Genomic DNA, 16,948 nt, shown 5'->3' with positions numbered 1-16,948 from the left:
TTTTATTTGATTTAGTACGGGTGAAGTCATGCCTATGGATTTTATAGTGATAATAAAATGGCTTCAGTTCTTCAAGTGATATTTACTATGGAGCATAGGTACACAGACAGAAAAAAGCCCGATTTCTTTTGTTGTACAGATTTTTGCAATGAAGCAGCAATTATTGAAAAAACAATAGAATTATTCTCTTTAATTATTTTATAAAGAAAATTGTTGCATTTACAACCACAGTGTATGACTACATTATTTGTAAACTTTCTCACTGGGTGTGATCTCTCAGAAAAACAACAAAGCCTTATGTTCTAAGCCCATCATTATTTCAACATACAAGTAAAAGTGTATATACACTTTTTTCTTTGGCAGAAAGTGTCAAAGAGGTCTTACTGCCATTAAAGACCAATTTATTGCAGTATGTGGGTAAACATATTGCAATCAAATATTTATCAGAGAGGAATTTACCTTTCCTTAGCTTAGTCCTGACAAGTCAAATGCCATACTGGGAGACAAAGGCAAAATATAACCTTTGCATATTTTAACTCACTTAAAATACCTCTGCTTGCTTTTCCCTCAGAAAAAAAGTAGATAGACACAATTGGGCATAGCAGAAACATAAAATCTGTGTAGACTCATCTCTCTACTGACATTCAAAAACCAATTGAAATAGAACCGTTAAACATAACTAAAGGATTTTTCAGACAGACAGCTAAGCTTCAGTGAAAGCCATTGAAGTTCATGCTTCTAAGAGCCTAAAACATTTTCAAAAAGTGACCTTAAGTTCTTAAAAATCACAGAGTAATTTTGGAAATTCCAGCCAAAAGAAATATTCTCATCTTCTCTTATGACTTTTCATAAAGTGCAGCAGGAGATACCAGCACATTCTTTCTGATATACTACAAAATAGGAAGAATTAGCAAAGGAAAGACAGAAGCCATAGCCATATCTGTTGAAATACATGTGAGGTATGAAACATCTATGCAGTATGGTGAGGCACTTGTATTATCTGTTTAATTGTTTAACACAGCAATACACTGCGCCCATTAAACACAGAAATTGTGTAATAATAATCCAGTAGGGAGAGCTAGAGTGTAATACTTTTGCCAAGCACTTAATGCCAAGGATTCAGACTGCATAATCAATTAGAGAAGACATTGCTATTATGATATGCATTTCTTAAGGACCTCTCCAAAATGCCTAAGCTCTCTTATTTACATTTTGACTTGTGTTGGTTGCCTCAAAGAGAGAAGCCAATCTTTTCTCCTTCCAATATGAGGGAGCATTGCAGCTTCTCAGAGACACACAACTGTGTGCTTCCACAGCCTGTTGTCCATCCTCTGCTGAAATAATTTGCTACAACCCAAAGTCTATGACACTGAATTCAATACCATCTCCAGAACAACGACAACAATAACTGTCAGCTAAGTCAGTACCCATCAGTATGTAGTCCCATTTTTCTAACACTGAACTTCACAATAAAAACTGAATTTGGTCCAACCACTGTGCATACATTGCTTGGATATTGTTGTAAATCAGTCTTAATCATTATGTTCCTACAAGGGCTTATTTCAAGAGGCTTGTACAGATCTGCAACTTCCAATAAGTAGAACCTTATCTGAAATTTGATGAAACCAAGATATATTGTATAAAAATATTCTAGTTCATTTCTTGTCCTTATTTGGATGAATTTTATGCCTATTTGTGTTTAATATAGCTATAAAAATTACAACTCTACATGAGATAGATAGATAGATAGATAGATAGATAGATAGATAGATAGATAGATGATAGACAGACCTGCAGAATGGTTAAGACTGTACATGCCAGGATTGTCCAGACTAGGGCAGTGTTATTCCCCTTCCTGCTTTCTTCCTTGCCCATGGGATTGAACACCATATATCTGCAGTGTGTTAGCAGATCTCCCAAATCTTTTCAGCTCTTCTTGAACACTCATCTAAGAAATATGGCTCAGTTATAGCTGGAAGACCTGTTCATGAAGCAAATTATTTTCCCTGAGTTCTTGGAAATGCCAGTTGGACCAAGTTATGGTGCAGAGCAGAAATGCATGTGCAGAACTGTGTTACAGAGTGCTGAGAGGCAGGACACAGACACTATACAAAGGGAATGTCCTACAAATGTCTTGGCTCCAAGTGATTGTGAGCAGCCTGCACTTGTAACAGCAGGAAAATTACTGAGTAGAGAGTGAGGCAATTAAAAGCTGTGCTGGGTCTGGCACATTCCTGAGACACAGAGGGCAACTGAACAAATTTAATAATGCTGCACTCTACATTTGTCAACACATTTGTCAAAAATATCCACTCACAGAAGTTATTTCTGTCCAACATTAGTCAGTCCAAAGGCACACAGTTATTATCAGATTTTTTACACATAAAATCATTGTATAGACATTTGGCCAGTTATGATCATCGTGTAGTAGCTGCTCAGAAGATAAAGTGATGTTTATCCAGAAATTGTATTTATCTAGGGAGTTATCTAGCAGGTAAAGAGAGAACAAAGTGTTCTGCTAACATTTGTAAAAAATGATCAATGGTCAGAGACCAAATCTTACAAATTTGAGTTGTGTTTGACAAGCGTTGTAATGTGATGGAAAGAAAACATTAAAGGGTAATTTGAAAAGTGAGGGTTATAATTAAACATGCCCTCTCTCTGAAATATCTTGACAATAAAAAACGACACTGCCCACAGGTACCTCCAGTCTTTCTGACACATCATTGTCTGTCTATAAAAAATATAAACAAACCATCTTTAGTCTTATTAAAAAAAAAAAAAAATTTGAAATAGGATTTGTATTAAGGATGCAATGTTTCCAGTCAGAAATAGATGCAATGTATGGTGATGTACTGATGACACTGAGCACCATTACTATTGATGCCAGGGTGGAAATGGTGTCCAAGCAACAAAGCATTTGTGGAATAGACACATGAAACTGGACACATGTTTATATTTTTCACAAGAAAATAACAAAACAGAACCAGTATAAGAGGTACTAAACCCCTCAACCAAGAGAGATCAGAGGAAGCACATCTGCCCCATTAGAAGCTGATGCCAGAGCGATTTGGGGCTGGCTAACAGCTCCAGGGATGAAACACCCGCTGCAATCCATGACTCCAAGGGCTGCTGTTACTTGGGGAGGGCTGAGCTCTCGTGTGCAGTGCAGGGAGATGGAAACTGCAGCTGGGCTGTCATAACAAGGTTAACCCACAGCCGGGGAAGTTGTCAATCTAAATGGAGGCATATTGTGGAGGGACCAGGCTCGGTTTCCCCAGCCTCCCCCAGGGAGGGATGCCACAGGAGCTGAGTCACACCTGCCCAAGGAGGACTTAGAGAGACAATTGCCTCCTTGGCTGAGCTGAGTGAAGGAGCTCATGTCCATTTGGGCTGATAAAATTGCAACTAATGGGTTTATCCTTTTGCAGCAGCAGCGCTGCTGAAATTTCTGAGGATAGCAACAGATTATCACAAGAGGATTATGCTTGTTAATTGATATTTCTGGTACATTTGACTGGAAAATGAAGGCATCAGGATGTAGATGCCGAGCTGTCTCTGTAAAGAGATGGTTGAAACTGGGGCTTTTGCTATGGCACAGCTGCTCATGGGTGAGAAGTTTCTCAGCCATGTGTAAAACAAAGTACTTGGGGGTGAAGAACATCAAAACAGCCAAAGTTCCTTAGGACCCTGAGGACTGTGAAGGGGTTTGGTAGCCCCCATCTGTCTCCTACCCCTTCCTCCGCACCTCCAGTCCTGCTGGTAACATCCAAGTGCAAGTAAAGGTAATAAACATCCCTCCCTCTCCCTCTCTCTCTCTCTGATATTTGCCTTAGCAGCTTTCATCCAGAATGAATAATATACCTTTGCTGATGTTTCTTTGGAAATTATGTAGCTTCAAGAGATCACATAGGAAATCAGACCAGCTTTAACTTGTAATGAAAACTGGTTAAAATTTATGCTGTTCTTCACTTTTATTATTTATTACAACCTTGCCAGAGTATATTGATTTTGTGCCAACCTCTGTTCTTGTCACAGTTTTTGTCATACAAATGAGGTTCCAGAAATGTAATGCCTATATTTTATGAAATATAGTCCTATGCCATTTCGGGATGACCTTTTCAGTATTCTGCATTCTGATGGGTTGGCTGTTTGTGAGGCAGGGGCTTATTTCCATCTACACCTTTTCCCCTCAACACTTATGTTTTAAAAGTAATTTAAACAGAAGTTGCTATACCAATTTCTTTTGTTTGTATTGGCATGCAGAGTTGACAATCTCCTTTCTGAAAAATTGGTGAACTCTGGACAGATGGATTTTCACTGGATGTGCCTCCCTGCAGTCTCTGTGTTGGAATGAAATTTTAACTACAGCACTAGTTTTAGTACTAGGATGTGTTAAACCAATGGGACTGGTTTGCTTTTGCTTCCAGGCTATGCTAAATGTACCTTTGAAACAGCATTATGAAGCACACTAATGAGGCAACAGTTTACCCAAAGGAATATCCCTCAGCTATAAGTGACTGACCAAGAAAGAGCAGAGGCCCCAAAAACAGACACACAGACTTAAATACAGAGTCATCACAGTGTCACCCATAGAATGATGGAGCATACACAAGATGCAGAGAAGAACATAGATATTTTACCCTACAGTGGCAGGGTGAGTTCTTTTAGTGTCTGCATCTGTAGGAAGAAGGGATATTATAAATACGTGTTTATAGTCATTCCTTATTGACTTTTCTGACAGTAGCATAAGAAAAAGGCACAAAAAAACCTTTCTCTAAAAACTATACTTGGCTGTCAGCTCTTACCCTTTTTTTTCAGCATGATAATAGTTCCTTGCAGGATTCACAAAGGCATCTGTTCCAGTTAATCACCCCTATCCCACAGATCACGGGAGCTGCTGACTCTTGATTTCTCTTATGACATCTTCAGCATGTGGTGTTTTCCCCAGTACACAATAATTTACTTTTGCAATGAATATTTTAGAACACACAACAAAGGGCTGTGAAATTATGTATCTGCACAAGACAATCCAGTGGGTAAGCTATTTAATCAGAATTCAGGAAGCTGAGAATTTTTGCTAGTCCCTGTCATGGCTCTGGTAGTCCTCTGAGCCTCTGCTGCTGTGGCAGCTCTTTGCCTCCATCTATTCTGACCAGCAGCTCCCAGAAGCAGGAGCTCAGAGGGGGCTGACAGCCAGCCAGACCCCAACACAGCAGCGCAAGTGTAGTGACAATGGCTCATCTGTGACAGATCACATAGTTCCTGTGTGCCCTGGAGACAATTTGTGAATGCACAGGAAATTCAGCCCATCCAGGACATCTTTGCCTTGCTGCACACGCTTTTGTCACCTGTGCAGCGTGTGCAGAACTCCTGACACATCCTGAGCACTTCAGATTCCCAATGCATATGTGCTTCTTGTGTGCATTTATTTCTGCCTGGAAAATGGTAGACTATTAAGGATGTACAGTGGAAAAGCAATCCTACCAGAAATTTGTCAGCTGAAGCCTCTGCTGTGAGTACACAGGGTGGGCAACTTGGGCACAGTGGGGTTCTGCTTCAAAACCTAGGGACTCCTGAAAGCTTAAAAAGAAACATTCTATCTGGGGGAAGGGGCAGGGAATAAAGAAGTGGAATTTTTCCCATCGTGTTGAGAAGGAAAGCTGAGCAGAGCTATAATATAATAATAGTAATATAGTTGCTAATATAGAGCAGCTGTGGAGCTGCATCACCAGCCAGCAGTTACAAATCATCACAGCACTCCTCGCTGCTCAGGTGGGTGCCCTTTGTGCAGCACCATGCCCTGCCACCACTGCCTTGTTTTGAACATCAGAACCCTGCTGCTTCTCCTGGGGAGGTTCTGCCTCTCATTAAAGCAAGCAGACACCCCCAGAGAAATATTCCAGGCACTGCAGAGCAGACCAGCCTGAGCTGATCTGCACTGCCTTGCTGGAGCTAGAAGTTTCTCTTGGTTGTGAATTCATCTCATTGCATCTTTTACAGGACAGGGTGTTACAGAGCAGCCTGTTCATAATTTTCAGAAAAAAAAAATGCCTTGGATAACCTATTTTGGGTATAAAATAGCAGACAGAGCAGTCAAACCAATTAGGTATTTATATCTCACGTATTGTCATGCTGAAATTATTAAAAAGCTTGAACTGCACTGCAATCAGGGAAAGGCCTTCCTAACCTGCCTGCACAGCCACTTAAATGAATTAATTAAGTCAGAAAAAAAGCACTCTTCTCCAGCAAACAAGCAAATTTTTAACTATCATGTAGTTTAGTCCCTTAATATGTAGTAAGACCTCTGAGCAGTTAGTTATCGTCACACATTTCAAAGCCATTACTGCAAAAAGTTCAAGGAAACATGAGCTAAAAAATGAAAATGTAAATACATACGAGGCAAAATCTTTCCTGCCGAGGACAAGAACCCAGAAAAGCTTATAGATCAAACAGTTTAAGGAAATATATTACCATTTTGGATTTGTAAGGTTTTCTTAGGAGGATTAAACACCTCCTTTAGAAAAAGTTCATCTTAAAAGCTGCTGCTTCTCATCTACATTGCCCTGGAGGTTTAGTAGAGGTCCAGACAGCACTGCAATTCTGACTTTGATTTAGCATTTCCAAGTCAGTCTCATAAAATTCAGGCAAATCTAAATGAATATTTGGGAAAGACAAGTTTGGTTGAAAAATATTCTTGAACTGTATAAACAACAACAGCCAAGCAGCAGGAGCAGGGTGTGGGATGTGGAAATGCTGTAAAAAATGCAAGATAATGTTAAAATGCAAAATACTCCCTTTGTGAGGAACAAAGCACAGCTATGCTGCCATCACCAACATGGGTACTACCTACAGGAAATATTTTCAAACCGAAAATGCCATGCTAAAACATTTCAGTGATGTAAACACATCAATGATGATCTATCCCAGCTGAGCACCTGGCTCTTGAGCCCTCTTCAGATCTGCTGTTGTAGGCAAAATAACAGCCAGAGAGAGCTGGACATCACGCCAGGCACAAACAGATAGAAATTACAGTCAGTAAACTGCACAACACGCTGCAACTACAAGAGCCAATGGAATACTCACTCTTTCCCAGTGAGAAACCTGGAAAGGCATGGTCTGAGCTCAGCTGAAGCCCCAAGGGGTCCCAGGGCCACAGGAGTCCTGTTTCCCACGTCAGCTTGGGAAGTAGAAGCTGTGGCACTGTCCAGAGGGTGAGAGGAGCCAGGTCAGGCAGAGCTCACCCAAGCTGGGAGGTGGGTGTGTGAAACAAAGGATGCCACATAGCCAAGATTTCCAAACCCTGGCATGCAGTGAATTGGCTGATGGCACCCTGTCTGAGTTGTTTTCCCATGCCAAATTGCATTAAAAAGAGCTAAAATACATGAAACAGCTCCTAATATAAAGCTGCCTTGAAACAATGGCTGGAATTGTCCCAGAGATGTTGTGTGAATATGGGAATTGCTCCATGTGATCCTGATGCATCCACAAAACAATTTCCCTACTAAACTGTTCAAGCCAGCTGTGTGAAAGGCAAAACAGGCAATGCCTAAGCCAGTAAAACTACTCTGGAAAAGTGCAGTGTGCACTGCCCTGTCACCAGAGCTGGGTGGGCAGCAGCAGCTGGAGGACAGAGGCTCCATGCTCCCAGGGAGGTGTTAAAGCAGCTGGGTCCCTGTCCCCAGGGTCCGTCCCTGGTGCCACAGCAGCGACACAGCAGCACAACATAGTGTCTGAGCCCCTCTCCTCCCTGCATGTTCTTCTCTTCATCCCAGATCAGCTTTCCCTGGACTTTTGTCCAGCCCCCCAGTGCCTATCTTTGATCTATTAAAAAAGTCAATTTCTCTTGAGAATTTTTGGGAGTTGTAAACTAGTGCTAAAATTGTTGCTCTTCATATTGAGGACAGTTCCTGGATGGAAATAAACAGATCAAAGTTGTGTCCCCAGGGCTATACCATTCATTTTTTTCTGTTTTTATTTAAGCTAAAATAATCTAAAATGGGATTTTCCCCTCTAGGCTGTTCTTTTTTTGTTTCTGGGAATTAAGGATGTTAAAATCTAACCTCAGCTCCCCATATTTAAAATGGCTAAATAAGTGCCATCTTTCTTTGGGGAAGGGGCAGTGAAATGGAGACATTTAAGATAGAACCAGAAGCTATATCAGTGAGGTTTCTGTGGGCAGCAGAGATCAAAAGCAAGATCTGCATGGTCTAAACACGCCTATATGTTTTAGGAGAGGAAAAAAAAAAATAAAACACATAAAAAATATCTACTGTTATATTCTCCAGGTCTAGACATTAAATACAAGAGAAGCAAAATGTGACCATTTACCTGAACACTTCTTCATAAAAACAGTTCTCCTCCCTCTCTTCTTCCAGCTGAGCATTATCAAAGTGCTTTCCTTCTGCTATTTATGGCTTAAAATGTCAATTTTATTCTGTATTCAGAAAAAAATATGCAAACAAGAAATTCTAGTCAATACCTAAATATTTCTGTCACAATGGAGTCTTGTCAGAATTTTATATAAGCAAAATATGAAAATTTGAACCAGTGGCAGATCTAAAATAATAATAAATATTATTTAACATATATAATTAATATTCCTTTTTTGTTGTTTTTTTTTTTTTCTTTTCTTTTTCTACACACTGGCAAGATTATGCCTTTACTTGGCATCCTACTGGCCCAAATTCCAGACAGGGAATGTGAAGACAACATAGTTACTCACACCATAAATGTGTCTTTTTACATGTGGATAAAAATATTATTTTCCTGAATTCTGACAGGAACTTCCAGCTAAGACAACAGAAATTCACTCAAGAGGGTGCCTTATGTTCCCCAGTTCTCCTCTGTGTTTATGGGCACACCTGCAATCAGAACTGGCATAATAACCCCTTTATTTTGGTACTGAAAGTGATGGTGACAACTTCTACTGTTCAGCCTCTCATGGGCAAAAGAGACATAGAGTAGATGACAAGAGAGATGCTAGGTTTAAAAAATTTCAAGGTATTCATAGCTCCCCAAATTATGGTTTGGGTCTTAAAATCTTAAAATGTTGAGTTCTAGTCATTGGAGCATGAAACTTTACAATTTTAAAGCTATTTCAGAAAAACATGGGAGAGCTGGTAAAGTAGTTGAAAAAAAAAAAAAACAAAGAGAAAGAAAAAGATGGAAATGAAGCAAAAAAATGTTTTACATGTTTCAAACAATAACCTGACCCCAGAGGCTGACATTTTAAGAGGAAAATGGGTGGCACAGAACAACTTATGGTAAAGCATGGAAGAACATAGAGACCATAAATCCAATCCAGAAAGAGCAGTATTTAAGTACTGATTATGGAACTGGATTGAGGGAAATCTGTATGAAAATAAAGAAATAAAGCTAAATAGCTCTTGTTTCTCCCAATCCTTTTGTTCTCCCAAGCAAAATGATTTCCAGAAGAAAAAGATTAACTATGATCATTTCCCTCTATTTTGTAAGTGATTATCCTATAGGGATCAGTATCTTACTCTTCCTTGTATTTGTAAACTTTTTCCTTCTTCATGTGGATTTCAAATGAAGCACATTAGAATTGCTAATAACATTCCTTACTTAGCTGAGGAATATGTCAGGTCAATTCAGCAACAGAACGAGTCCAAGAACAGCAGAGCTGAACAGAAATAGATGTAATTATTCTGTTTTCAGTAAAAAGTATATTTGCAAATCCTGCGAAGAAATGAATATTCAAAACAAACACATTGTCAGGGAAAAAAAACAAACAAAACCCAAAAATAAACCAAAGAAACCAACAAAAACCAAACCATCCTTATTAAGTGAAGAAACAGACCCCTTTATCACTTTAAACCAAGAAATTTCATTTCTTTTATCAAGGAAAAGGGTGAGGAAATGGAAATATTGGCCTTTGACAAGTGAAAGGGAAATGTGATGACTAGTGACTCCAATGACTGACATGAACTGTGTTTCATGGCACCTTATTCCACCAAATCCAGCTGAAAATATCAGTAAAACATTCTGATGACTGTTCAGGAGGGGGTGTGAAATGACTTCAGGGACTTCTGTCTGAAAATCGCACCCACAAATTCACCTTAACAAAAATAAGCTCTAAATAATTTGGTTTGGAGTAAATATTTTTGTTCAATATGAGAAATTAATTGATGGCATATAATTTGATTTACCATATACAGCTGGATAATTAACACACATTCATGGCCAGTGTGTGAAATTCTCCATCATTTTGCATTATAACTCTGCAGGAACCTGACATCTCTCCAATGGTAAGCATCATACTGCATCTAGCCTAGAACTTACACAGAGAGGAGAGGCACTATCTCATTTACCAGCTTCTCCTTCAGTTATCAGCAATAAGCATGACACTCATCACAAAGGTAGATGTACTTGTTTTTATTCAGGGGGACAATACTCTATCCTTATACATGGCCCTGGAGCTATAAACTTCAGAGAGATACCAGCTCACATTCTGTGGGTCTGAGTATATCTCTAACATTCCTTGGCTGGAGCAAATGTGGCTCATTTTGTTCTGTCAGCCAGGGTGAGTTTGAGTAAAGGTGTAAAATATGACATCTAGAAAAAAAAAAGGTTTTACCTATCTAAAGATCTAGTCTTACAGTATAATTTTAAAAAACCCTCTACATCATATAGATAGTTTTTGCTTCTATTCTAGCAAAGAAGAAACTAGTGCCAATGTCATAGTAATTTTCATTTATAAGCTGTACAAAGCCCAAGAGTACTGTGATTCCTTCCACAACAAAGAAAGTAAATTCTCAGGTAAATATGCACCAGCATATTGCACTTGGTGTGCAACAGATGCACAGATGATTCCTCACACGTTATGCCAAAGCTTCAGTCTAGAGGTGTGATCGACTCATGGCCCACCAGGGTCCAGTTCCTCACCTCATTATCCAGAAAAACAGACCCTAAGGCACAGGGAAAGGGATTTTTAGTCAAGTCTTTGCCAGATGGATCTAAGTTTAAATCACCTCTGATAGAGAGAAGATGCTTCTACTGTCTCTCCCCAAAAGGTTAGCTGAAAGCTGATGGACTTAGAATTCAGTTCTCTGAGCATATATCGAAATGGATATTCAAACTAAGTTTATCAAATGCAGAGAAAATTCATTTTACTTTGAAACTCTAAAAAGGATATTTCATTGTTCTCTGAATGTAAAGTGGTGTAAAGACTCGTTGGTAATTATCAAAAAGAAAATAGGAGCATCTTTGGTTGTTTCATGAACTATACCAACAAAGCTTGCTCAAATTTATTTTCACACAATTTCCATGACAAGGCTATGAAAAACAAGGTGCTTTTGTCATTAAACTGCAGTTTCATTATTCCTTTGTTCTGTTATTTCAGACATGCACTGAACATCAAGAGACAGTCTGAAGAGTATCTGGGATATCAAATTTAGTATGGCTTTGCTAGAAGAAAAAAAATCCTCGCCTTAATACCCAAACTTTACAATTCTCTCTGCAGCTCTGTACCTTGAAGCCTTATAAACAATTTAATTGGTATAAACTTGAGGCTTAGCTTAAATTGAAAAAATCCCTTTAAGGCATAGAAAAATTTTGAACAGTAAGAAGGGTACTTTTCTCCTGTCAGGGAGATGACAAGGTGGAGAGAGGTGTGAGAAGCCAGAAGTTTGGAGTGAAGGGCCAGAGATGCTGTAAGGCTCCACAAGGACGAGACACTCGGGAATACTCAGGAATAGCAGTGAAAATTAGGCCAATCATCTCCTTTGTTTTCAGTGGTCCTAGTTAGACAGGATACACTGCTGAGATTTTGGGCTCTGGTTTAGTTTATGAGTTAAATTTAAGACTTAATTTTAAGTGCCAAGATATGACCTAGACTGAGGGCAAAGTTTCAGGATTTAATAATTTGTAGTCTTTAAAATTAAAACCAGGAGCCTCTCTTGGATTTTATTTTATCTGAATGGGAAGAAGATCTTGCCTGTAACAGTAAATTGGACTCAACACCTATACAACATTATTTTATGGATTACTGGACATTTATTTCAGTGAAGTCTGCATCTGCATTACATTAAAGTTGAAAAGAAAGGCACAGATGAAACTCAAATTCAGACCCAAGCAACAGTCGAGTCAGCTATGGAGCTGCTAACTTCATTTATATTGATTAAATTTGCATTCTGGAAATAATGAAACTACTTCTGCTGCATCTACCTTATCATGATCCTAAGCAAGGCAGGATTATTATGCAAAAGGAAACAGTAATACAAAAAAAAGCAGGTTCAGGGAAAGGAGATAAACAAAACAAAACAAAACAAAACAAAACAAAACAAAACAAAACACACAACCCAAGCACACAAAAAAACTCTTGCTCTTTTCCTCTCTGCCTCCCCAAAGCTACATAATTTACTCCCAGTCCATAAGGTCCTTAGTTCCAGTGATTGGGATGATGGATGGCTCTACTTCAGCTGCAGCAAGAGGAGATACAGCAATGCATCACTCTGCAGGAAAAAAACAATAGAGCGAACAAAGCAGCAGGACAATGTGGTGGGCAGGAAAGCCAGGGGAATTCTCTGCTGCTGGGAAAACAGACAGCCCTGCACTGGAGAGTGTAAAACACGGTGTGGGGGGTTTGCACTCCCTGTGGCCGTGCTTGTGGAAACCTGATTAAGAGGGGTGACCAACAACTGCAGGAGGGGAAGATCTTTTCTGCTCGAGTTCTGGTGTTTTTACAGGAGTAAAGGCTATAGTAGTTGTGCCATAACCTAATTTCTGCCAACATTTGTAATTTAAAATATTTGAAAGTGAGTTGGGTCAGTTCACGGTTAATCTCCGTGAAAGTTAGGTGACTCTGAAATTTACCTGTGAAATTCTAGAGTAACTAATTAAAACATTTATGTTTTAATGTGTGTCAGTGTTCACACTCAAATCCAATAAATCAACAATTGCTGTGCTAAAGCTATCATACTTCCTAACATAAAACTCAGCAACTAATTTAGTAAAATAAAATGAATGCTACTATTAAATATTACACCTTTTTTGGCAAGCAGCAAGAACACAAATGTTGGCCTGAGGTAATTCTGAAGGCTTAGGTGAAATGCTTAAAACAACAAGACACATCCAAAATATATTCATTATTTATGTATGTTTTCAGCACATACTGCAGTAATAGAGAATTAATTACAGCTTGTAATTTAGATTATTCAGACAGAATATAAGGAGATAAATATAACCATAAACAAATAAATTTACATCATACACAACACAAAAATTCAAGGGCACTTTCTAATGCCTGGAGGGGGTAGAAAATACTGAAGCTCTTTGTTTGAATTAAATGCTGCAATAGGACATTTTTACACTTTTTACAGGAAATCAAGTTTGTTATCCAGTGAAACTCATTTGGAACTCTAATGATTTTTCATTACTAAGCATGTTAATACTGCTCACTGCTCAAGCTTTCTCTCATTTCCCTTGGTAAAAGCTATTGAGTAGCATGTAATTTTGCTGAACTTCAAACAATGAAATTGAGTTTTTCCCATTCTAGTTGAATTCTAGTAGAAAACACCTCTACCATTTCTACAGCAAAAATGGATAATATTTCACCCACCTGAAACACTTGGTGAACATTCTTTGAACAGCAATGATAGCTGCAGTTTTATGACAGCTGAAATGGGGTCTACTGATTACTGGATTTCTCTTTTTACTGGATTTCTCTTTTGCTTTTCTTCTGCAATTCAACAGCAATTTACACAAATGAAGAACTTTTGTAAATGCAAATGTTACTTCAGTTAACTAAAATACCTTGAAAGTTGATCCTTGCAGAGCAGAAACAAAGCACTCAGAGGACAACTCCTGTTCTGGGAATGCATCAACAACATCTGTAACCCCTTTGCAAGGGAGACAGGGAATTTCATGTTCAGGGTAAGAGGAATGCCCTGTCCAGGATGTGCATGCTCTGCCTGCACAAGCCTCCCACTCCCTGTGTGCTCTAGGCAAGCAGCTGACCAGGATCAGCTGGACATTTCTTCTTGGAGATGGAACTGATTGAGCAAAATGTTTGAGCCCTACAGTTGCAACTGAATCAATATTTTTATTACTTTAACATCTAAAATAGCATTAAGTACTCTCAAAACCCAGTTGTACATGTGAAGTTGAGATCCAAAGTGAGTGTACATGTTAAACTTTTATCTCTGTGAGCCAGCTCCCAACATCCCTCAGTGACTGCACAGGCAAGATACATTCATTAATGCCTCTAAAACAGTAAAACATTAGAATGGTGATAGGAGAAAAAAGTCCATCAGGAATTAATAATTTTTGCTTTGGAGCAGAGTTTTAATGGACTACAGTTAAGTAAAGCCTATGACCTTGTATTGACCATGGAAGATGAAACGAAATATTGAATCAGTAACGAGTGCAGTTAATTTTGTACACTGAATAAAGAAAGGGTCCTATGGACATAATCTACATGTTCCTGTAATTACAGATTAGTATGTTACTAAATACATGGCAGAGGGACCAAGTCACAATCTTGGCTTTTTTGTTTCCTGCCTTCTGAATAGTGGATCTGACAAGATTTTTATGCTTTTGCATGTATTCAAGATAAATGTTCATATTCAACATGAATATTCAGAATTCCAGAGAAATTAACATTCTGCAGAATTGAAATTTGTCTTCCAGTAGGAACCTACTCATCATGCATTTTTTAAACCTCCAAGTCAGAATATTTCCTTTTGTTGAATTGATCTGAAAAAGTGCTTTTAAATCTGATCATTAAGCCTCTTATTACGCTTCTCTTCTGGTGAATGATCACATTTTGAAAAAGTCACAACCCCTTCTGGTAAGTATGCAAATAGCCGTTAGAATATTATTACTAAGGTTGTAAAATCAAGCAATCATAACAAAAAATGATGCCTCATCCCCTCCCTCTACCATCTATTTGCCACAGTCAAATCAGGATAATTGGGAATAAATTCTCTGCAATGGATTGGACTCCCTGTAAAATGACATCTCTTCAGGCAAAGACTGACCATGTTCTGACTGCCACGTGCAAACCAGGTGATGCCATTCCAATGTTTACATTTTAGTGCAAGGCAAGGCACTGGGAAGGGGCATAAAAATGACTGTCATGCTTTCTTTCCTTGCAGGAAAAGAAGGGTCAACTGAGGTCAGATATAATTCCACAGTTTTAAAACAAGATAAATAAAAGAACATGCATGAAATAATAAAATACTATATAAACTAAAACAACTGTAATACAATAATAAAATATAATCAAACAACCACCACAAAATCATGAATCGATTGGAGAAAGTAAAGAAGAAATCATTCATATTTTTAATATAAGACTGAGTGGGAAGCCAGTGAATAAAAGTACTAGTCATGCTATAATTAGATGATGCTACTCATGGCAGTAGGATTTTTAAAATCTGCTTATAATATGAATGAGTAAAGAAGAAATGAGATAAAATGAAGGAAATCTTCATGAATATCTATGAAACACAGTGATGTAACTGTTCTTCTGGTTCATCAAATCACAGACTACAGTTTACTTGCAAATTACAGAATGACAAATTACAGAATTTTGAGACTATAATAGAGAAAAAATTACCCCATGTTTTCCATTTCTTAAGATCTCAAATATCTCATAATTTGACCCTGTCAGAGGCCAGATACTGGGTTGGAAGCACCTTTAGTCTGTTCCTAACTGCTGTATTTATTATGTCATAATCCTGGAAAAATGTTTCAATTTTAATATGCTATCAGCTGAGCTGGCTCCTGAATCAGACAAAGAATGCATTCACTTGAATGCTATAACATTTTCCCTAACTGAGGAAAAATATCTGCTGCATCAACACCTTGGGTTGTATTTAAAAAAAAAAAAAACCAAACCAACAATTATGCAACCAATAATCTCAACATGCAGTATTTCTGTTTCATACATGAAACATACATTTTTCTGCATAGGCAAAACAATCTCATTTTACTTTTGACATGAAAGGTCTAGCAGCTATGGGGTTGACTGAAACTTTTTGAATACAAGTCATGTCTACTTTACTACGTGATTGAAGGAGGTCAGCTTGCCAGAAGTATTCCACTTTCTTTTACTTTCTGACTTGTTTATGGGTTTTCACAAGATAGTTTTGGTCAGATGTTATGGAACCAAGTGTGATCAGAGATGCTTCAGAGTCAGAAGTCCAGACTCCTGCTCTCTCCTGCTCCCCTTGCTGTCAGGCACCTGCTGTGTCTGAGGGCTGAGCACAGACAACAAGCTGGCTAAGCCCTGGGGAAGAAATCCCTCAGGCTCCCTCTGTCTTAGCCTAACTTTTATTTGAATTCCACCAAAGAGTTAATTGCGATTTTAATTCCAACTACTCCTCTGCCAGAGAGCTCTGACATTGGGCAGCACTCCACACTCTCGAATCCTTCATCAGGATTGTGGGCACACAGAAATCCCACATCAGATGTGGGCACCTGACACAGCTCCAGAAGGGCAGGGAAGGACAGAGCGAATCGAAGTCATGAGCAGGATTCTGAACCCAGCAGAAATTAAAGCCTCACACACTCCAACTGTTCTGTGCTGTCACTGTGGTTATTAACTTCATGATAACACTAAGTTTGTAAGCAAATTTGTAACCCAGCTGGAGAAAAAATTGGAACAGACTACATTTTTTTCTTCTCTCATTAAACACTTCAAATACAACTGAAAGAAATTTTAATATTTAAAAAAGAGAAATCCAAAAGCTATTTACTCCTGGACAGCTTATCCTAAAACCACCTCAGCTTGCTTTTGCTCCCATGCATCTCTAATAAGCAAATATATGCTTATAGTTAACTCTATAAATTGTTGCAATTTAGTGAATATGGAAATAACTTAAGCCTCTAAAGTGTTTCCCCTTAAAGCTTCTCTCCCCTACTCCACCCTGACCTTATTTTTCTTCTCACTGCAATATTATTAAGATAAGCAGAAGTCCTT

The 16,948-nt window shown here is 38.5% G+C and overlaps 1 long non-coding RNA gene across 1 annotated transcript in view; it reads right to left on the bottom strand.

Annotated features, from left to right (window-relative positions):
- Positions 1 to 7,556, bottom strand: part of LOC116807531 (uncharacterized) — a 37,681-nt gene extending 30,125 nt beyond the window's left edge. The window contains exon 1 of the long non-coding RNA XR_005978613.2: positions 7,087 to 7,556. This is a non-coding gene — a long non-coding RNA (uncharacterized lncRNA). The remainder of the gene's footprint in view (positions 1 to 7,086) is intronic.
- Positions 7,557 to 16,948: the final 9,392 nt, after the last annotated feature.

This window comes from Taeniopygia guttata, chromosome 1, assembly GCF_048771995.1.
Source record: "Taeniopygia guttata chromosome 1, bTaeGut7.mat, whole genome shotgun sequence".
NCBI classification, from domain to species: Eukaryota; Metazoa; Chordata; class Aves; order Passeriformes; family Estrildidae; genus Taeniopygia; species Taeniopygia guttata.
Note: the sequence above shows the minus strand (reverse complement) of the source record. Positions and strands in the feature narration are given on the sequence as shown.